Here is a 5,430-nt window from a genome sequence, read left to right on the forward strand (position 1 = left end):
GCACAAAATTAGTCATGGATCTCAAACTTAAGTTCAGAGTTGGATATTAATATCAGCTATCCCCACTTTTCCTGCTATCCATCAGTAGTAGGTATGAATGAATTGGTTCATAGTGATACTGGGTAATTTTTATTGATGGAGGACCCTGGATCACATGTGAATAACTTATTGATTAGGATCATAATATACAAGATATTTAAGCCAATTTTGTATAGCTAATGTTTATTTTCGGAAAAGAAGTGCATGTCTAATGTTCCCACTATATATTTCACAATTGGTTTACAACAAATAAAATATTCCATCTCTGACTACAGAGGCCTCTATGATATCTGCCTTCCTTCTGAACCATTATTATATTTGAAAGAATCTTTAAACTGATCTCGTGTATTTCCAACCCCCTCTTCCAGACAAAGTAAAGATGAATTTTCCTTGTTCCTCCGCTTCCACCCACCAGACTCCCACCCACCAGACTCCCACCCACCAGCCTCCATTTTTCGTGGATTATCATAATTTCTGACGTTCAATGGAATCCACCAGCAGACGTATCTTCACCTTCTCTCTGCTATTGGAAGGAAGAAGGGAGTGTTCATTACCTGACTTCCTTGTTGGCTCCTCTGTCCTGCCATCCACTCCCCTTTTTATTTTACCTATCCATGCAATTCCTGTCTGTTTTCCCCTTTTCTTTCCATTGTTTGAAGGAACAATTCACTTGTACAACTAATCTCTTGTAGCATTCTCAATATAGTCTCTCCACATGGAGAAGTTAAATGCAAATTGGGCAGGAATTTTGCAGAGCAGCTGCATTCAGTCCACAAAGTAGTCTCAGATATCTGGTGCCAACCACTTTAATTTTCCCTCCTATCTGCCTTTAACTTTCTACACCATGTATTATAAGGGCTGATATAAGCTTGAGAACAACAGCCCATCTTTCATCTGTGCATGTTGTAGCCTTCCAGACATTAATTAACTCTACAAGTTCAGGTAAGTCACTTCTCTGTGTCCATCATTACAGCTCATTTGTGCTCTTACTCATCCATCTGTGATACAGGCCATTCCCAGGTTGTGATCACCAACCTATGGACACCAGTGCGTACGACTGAACTCCTATTTTGATATTCTATACAAAAGTACATATATATTTCCTACAAAAGGCAAGATTTCCCTGCTCTCTCCATTTTTCTTCATTGGCAATGATTATGTCATTGTGTTTGGAAACCTAACATTTCATTCCTTCCTCCAGATAATCAATGTATAAATAAACAAATAAGAGTCAAGAACTGATCCCTGATGTATTACTCCAGAGTTGCTCAGTTAACATAGTGGTTAGCATAACGCTGTTACAGCGTCAGCGGTTTGAATCCGGAACTGTCTGTAAGGAGTTTCTCCTCGTGTCTGTGGTTTCTTTACACCATTCAAAATGTACCAGGGGTTGTAGGGTAATTTAGTGGCATGGGCTTGTGAGCCAAAAGTGTTTGTTACCATGCTGCATGTCTAAATTTAAATTTATTAAATAAAATTTAATCACATCCTCCAGCCTGAAAGGGACGGATTTATTCAAACTCTGTTTTCCATATGACAATAATTTTTTTCAATCCATGGTAACATACTTTCTCCAATACTTTAATTCTTTCTTTAAGATAAGCTACTTCTGGAGGATAGTCCTTCAGTAGTACATGTGGATTGCTATTAGGGTTTGAAGTTTTGGTTATATATGTCTATTTCTTGACATCAAGCAGAGTAAATTAAATTGGCCAAAAACTATCTTCTGTGATGTGTTGGCATTCAAGCTGAGATAGGTCATCTGCTTAGCACTTTTAATTGTGAAGGTTTCAGCCCTGTTCTTTGTTCTTGCATGCTCGGTTCTGTCAATCAGGTCAGGGATGTTCAAAAAGGATTCTCCCCATTAGCTGTTTGCATGCCCACTCATGACAAGATGTAGCAGGACTGCAAGAGCTTTCAAAACTCTCTGGCTTGTGAGATTGCTTTATGCTGTTTAATCCAGTCATTTCTGCTAAATAGCACGCATTATCTCCTGTGAGTTTAGAGTCAGTCTGGTCCTGGCTCGGGCATGATGTTCTGCACTCCATCTAAAAACGGGGCCAATCCTCTGTCCTGATGGAAATGGTAGAAAAAGAAATGTACATTTTTGTTGCTGGTGATATTCCACGAAGCATCATGAATGCCTGGATTCTAGCTGCCAGATCTGTTCTCATTGAGCAACTTTGCAGTCTCATATAATATGATGAAGAATGCTGTTGGTGTGAAGCCACGACTTTGTCCCTACAGTGACTGTGCATCAATAATTTTTCTCAATGCTATTGTGTTCAGGTGCATCTCTCACAAGTAAAGTGTTGAGGAAGAGAACAAGAGGATTGATTCCTTGCGTTGATCCACTCACTACCTGCTCAGACCCAGTCTGTACCTCAGAACCTTTCAACAAGTAGTGGGCATTAAAGACTGACATCCAGAATACATTCTGTGCCCTGCAAATTTCACTTCAATTTTAAAGAGTTCTTATTCATCAGATGACGGAAAATGGTGGCTGATAATCAGGAGAAGGTTTTCTTGTCCATGTTTGATCTGATGCTATGCAATTTTATGGGGTTTGGGGTCGTTGTTGAGAAATTATAGGGTGATTCTCTTCTATGCATAAATGTTCTGCTGCCTCCTCTGGTCATTCAGGTTTGTCAGTGAGATAGGGTGGGTCCAAGTTTGATGCAGGATCTGGAATACCATTTGCAAGGGATGGTCTGTGAATAAGATCTTGACTAGTGTGTGATATGACTCTCCCAACATAGTTTTCATGTGCTGCACTGGGAAAGAATTTACAGTGTTTGAATTCACAGTTTAGGCAGATATCTCTTGATACTCCAAGTTTTATTGCTACTCTGTATCAATAACCATATATCTAAGTGGCTTGCAAGGCCACTTAAGAGATAACCGAATTAGTACATATCACCAACAGTAGTGCACTAGAAAGGGCAGCAGTTAGTGTTGATGCTGTGCATCTCCAGCAATCTGATTTTGATACCAACCTTGGAAACTGTACGTGTGGAATCTGCATTTCCTCACTGACTCGAAGGATTATTCTCAGGTACTCTGGTTTTCTCTCACATCTCCCTTTATGTTAACTGGCCACTGTCAATTGCCCTGAGTGACTGGCAGGAGAGGTGACAGGTATATGAAAGAGAATAGGGAAAGGGGATGTAAGTGGGGAATGAGACTAATGGGAACATTGAGAGATAAAATGTAGACCCATTGGGCTGACAGGCTCCTGCTATGTTATAAGGAAGAATTAATTATTACATCATATTTTGTGGTCATTATTGTGGAATTTTTAAATTGAATAATGGAATTTATAAAATTAAAATTCAAAAACAATAAAGTGGAATTTGAACTCTGATCTCTTGATTAGTCCAATAACTTAAATTGCCAAAAGTACATGAATGAAATGGTCCAACTTTTAAAAATAAAATCTACACTTTATATAATTCTACAGTTTGACAAAGCTTGGTTTAAAGTGGAAAATTGGAATAAATTTAATGATATAGAGAAATTATTTTTTTCCTTTCCCATTTGATGTGTACAATAAATACATGCTATCATTCAATCAGATTCTCAAAGCAATTTTGTTAATCAAATATTAATTGACGATTTGAAAAATGACCATATTATGATGAATCTAGTTACACTTTATGGAACTGTACAAGTGTATTACAAAGCTGTCAGTGAGCGACTAAAAAAGGGCTTATCGAAGTAGGAAAGACTATGGAAATTGAAATCTCAATAATCCACCTTAAAGTTTGATTCCATTAACTATTCTGTCTTTAGAATATGATTCCACATCATCATTTTGTTCTTCTTCATTGATAAAGATGTTGAAGGATGCTGGACAGCTGAACGATCCCAATTGCGCTTCACAGGAATGACTAAAGTGTTTCCCCTTTTAAAGCTTGGTATTCTCAGTTAATTGCATTTTCAGGCGAAACAAGAGAACACAGAGGCCAGCGCAGTTAGCGCAGCACCTTTACAGTGCCAGCGATCGGGACCAGGGTTCGAATCACAGGCTGATGTAAGGAGTTTGTACATTCTCCCCATATCTGTATGGGTTTTCTCCAGGTGTTCTGGTTTCCTCACACTGTTCAAAAACTTACCGGGGGTGTAGGTTAATGGGGTGTAAATTGGGTGGCATGGGCTTGAGGGCCAAAATGGAATTAAGAAGATGGAATCCAAAACCAAAAGATTTTTTTTTAAATTGCTGGAGAAATTGGCAGGTCAGGAACAGTCAGCATTTTGGATCAAAAACCTACTCAGTTACAGTGAAAAGTCCATGGGGTTCCCGACTCTGTTCCAATTTTCAGACTTTTCATCAAAATTACAACGGAAGTTAAGAACTGCTCCAACAGAAATTTAACTTCAAAAGCTGTGCTGTTAAAATCTCTTGCAATTTTCATTGTAACTTCACTATAAATGTATTTTGGCAACAGAATAAGATTGATTTCAGATTTCAGCTTTTAGATTTCAGATTTAATTTCAGAGTATGTACATCACATCACATACCACCCAGAGATTCTTCTTTCTGTGGGCAAGGCAGAATCACCATTTATTGGTAATACAAAAAAAAACTGTACACAATGTATATATCTAAACTAATAAAGAACTGTAAACAGATAATAAATGTAAACAAACTTTACATTTTAAAAAAAATCAATAAAGTGCACAAGTAAGAGTCCTTAAATGAGTCCATAATTGAGTTTGTTGTTGGTACAGTCTTGCTCCAGAATTCATTTCACTGAATTATACTTCACATTTGACCCTTCCTGCAACCTGACTAAGTGAGATCATTTACATAAATTATTCTGAGGGCAATAACAATGTAATTTCACATTTTGTGCTTTTATGGTTGTATGTTCAGGGTAAGTTAATCTGCAAATTATGAGGCTCAGGTGTTGCGAAGGAAGCTGAGGCAGGCAGCACAGAGAACATTACGTCTGGAGATTTGTCATTATTTTTGCAGCTGACGATTACTTTTTTGCAATATCTTTGTTGGCATTCTCCCAATGTACACCTGGACTTGGCTCTCATTGCTTTGTCAGTCTGGAAATGTTGGTACATTATTATTCATGCCGACCATCCTTAACATCCTGTGCGGAGCAGGTATTGAACTTACTTTTAAGATATTCAAGGAGTTTGGCAGTGTTAGGAGGCAAATGACTATTAAAATTTTCACTGTTCTCCTCCCCACACCCTCCCACCTCCACCACACACATACCCACCCCACCATCCCCATAGAACATTTAGGCAAATCTATATGAAGGAATCCTTCAGGCTTAATATGTGCACATATGCCATACTTCGTGTTTTTAAAACAATGTTCTATGTGAACATTACAAACAAGGCTTTCCTAATATTGCTATCTATAGACAATCA

General features: G+C 38.1%; 1 long non-coding RNA gene across 1 annotated transcript in view; it reads left to right on the top strand.

Annotated features, from left to right (window-relative positions):
- The window catches only part of LOC138755616 (uncharacterized), a 12,090-nt gene extending 8,774 nt beyond the window's left edge, over positions 1-3,316 (top strand). The window contains exon 3 of the long non-coding RNA XR_011352423.1: positions 2,329-3,316. This is a non-coding gene — a long non-coding RNA (uncharacterized lncRNA). The remainder of the gene's footprint in view (positions 1-2,328) is intronic.
- Positions 3,317-5,430: the final 2,114 nt, after the last annotated feature.

This window comes from Narcine bancroftii, chromosome 2 (genome assembly GCF_036971445.1).
Source record: "Narcine bancroftii isolate sNarBan1 chromosome 2, sNarBan1.hap1, whole genome shotgun sequence".
In the NCBI taxonomy this organism is placed as follows: Eukaryota; Metazoa; Chordata; class Chondrichthyes; order Torpediniformes; family Narcinidae; genus Narcine; species Narcine bancroftii.